The sequence below is a fragment of the Helobdella robusta genome, assembly GCF_000326865.2.
Source record: "Helobdella robusta unplaced genomic scaffold HELROscaffold_25, whole genome shotgun sequence".
Classification (NCBI taxonomy): Eukaryota; Metazoa; Annelida; class Clitellata; order Rhynchobdellida; family Glossiphoniidae; genus Helobdella; species Helobdella robusta.
In genome coordinates, this window is record NW_008704310.1 from 5,644 (window position 1) to 7,828 (window position 2,185).

The window sequence follows — 2,185 nt, forward strand, 5'->3', positions numbered from 1 at the left end:
CAAGCGTCATGGGTAATTTTCAAAATTTTTCATCATCAACAAATTGGTAAAAAAAATACGGCTAACTTGCAAAGGACCAATAGCCCTAAAAAATGATAAAAAAAAGTATGTTTTTGGATTATTTTAAAGCTCATGTGATTGTATCATCTGTTCCTTATAATCTAAATAAATATAGATAAATATGCATGATGTTCGAAAAATGTTTATCTGGATTTAAAGTAAAAAACGAGATTTGCACTTTTAACGTCAATACGTAGAAAGTATTGATATGTAATAAATAGTGGAAAATAAATCTTACTAAACATAGAGAAAATAATGTTAAATATAACGTTGAAGAGTCTTCAAGACAAACACTTCAATCTTTCGATAGCCATTAGCTCTATTGTATTTTACAACGGAGTTTAAATGAAATACAGAAAGCATGCTACCATCAGTGGCAGATCCAGGAATGCAGGCCCACCAGATCATGAAAACATTAAAGATCAGTGTTGAATGTAGCAGTCAAGTAAACGGAAAAGAGCAAATAAGGCCATTAACTTCCGAATTTAAAAACAATCCCTCCAAACGTATCTAATTTACACTTAGATGGGCGATAGGCAAAAATAATCTGCCTGAGCAGTGATTAGTTCTTCCGTATAAAAAAATGTTTTAGGAGCAGATAAAAATGTTTGAACCTTTTAAGCAGATGCCAATGTAAATTAAATCAATTGAACCCTGACTTAAAGTTATTTCAATTTTTAACAAAATAACTTCTTATAATTTCAAGTGTTTCAACTGATATTCAAATTCAATGCATAATTTGGGTAAAAAAAGAAACAGAGGCCCGCAGGCTAATGGGTACCCTAGTAAAATTTATTTTATAATTAATTTTCTTTGGAACAATCAAGTTATTTTTTAAATTATTTTTGAATAATTTAATATAAGCCATGAAATATTTTAGGAAAATTCAGTTTAATAAAATTGTCAATTTTTCGGAAATGTCAACTGTCCCCTCAAAAAAATTTTGGTTTTGCCACAAATGAAATATATTGATTTTTAAAAAATAACTGAACAAGCATTATAGAAAAAATTTCATAAAAATCATTCAATTTTAACTTTTTTAATTTTAAATAAGTTTTTTATGTACTATTTATTTTTACCAATATTTGTATTTATCACGAAATAATTTCACGGCATAATCGAAGCAAAGTAATATCAACTTGGATGGAAGGAGGCCGGGCTTGATAAACTTGACGTTTTTTTTCTATTTGGAGTAGTTGAATTAAAAGCACATTTTGTTTCATTTCATTCTGAGTGCTCTCGTTGAACTTATTCAGCTTTGAGGTTGGTCAAGTAGAGGTTATCCATGCCAAATTTCAGACTTTTTGTGTATGTTTTGTTAGTGTGTCTCCGGTCTGGACAGAACGCAAAATACTAGTTTTTGCGATATTGGCTACAGATGAGGATTCTTTCGTGTTTTGTACCGTTGATGTCCGTGTCATCGCAGTGACAAAGCGAGAAGTGGGCACTGGGCGGCAAAATTTCTAATATTCCTATTTAAAAATACCATAATAAGGTCTCAATTTAGACTTCTGAACAATGAAAATTATTTATAAATATTTAATATGTACAATTAAAATTGATATCATTTGCGTTAAAATAGAGTAATGTTTTTGAAAATTTGAATGTAGAAAACTGTAGTACTGCGGTTTATCTAGGAGGGCACCAAACCTGAATTGCAATCGAGGGCCGCATATAAGGTCAGGGCAAGTTTTATAATCTCTACGGCCTACACCAATGCGTTATTTCTAAAATTTCATGGGCCAGCAGAAGGCTTTATTTATTATTACAATTTTGTTAACAGTTGGTTACGAGGTTATTATTGCAAGTCTTCCAAAACTCATTACGAACGTGACGATGTAAGAGATGCCGGCTGGGCGATAATCGATGAATAGTTATTGTTGTAGGTCGCTAGCAGTGAGATAGTTCTTTGCAAAGTAATGTCAATAGCTGGGTCATAAAAAAATGGCAGTTGGTGCTCAACGATTTTGTAAAGGTTTTTAACTTTCATTACGTTGAGTTAGAGTTAGTATAATTTAGATTCCATAAGAAAAAATTCACACACATACACACTCACACTTACAAAAACACATAAACACGATATAAATAAATAAATAAATATATATATATATATATATATATATAT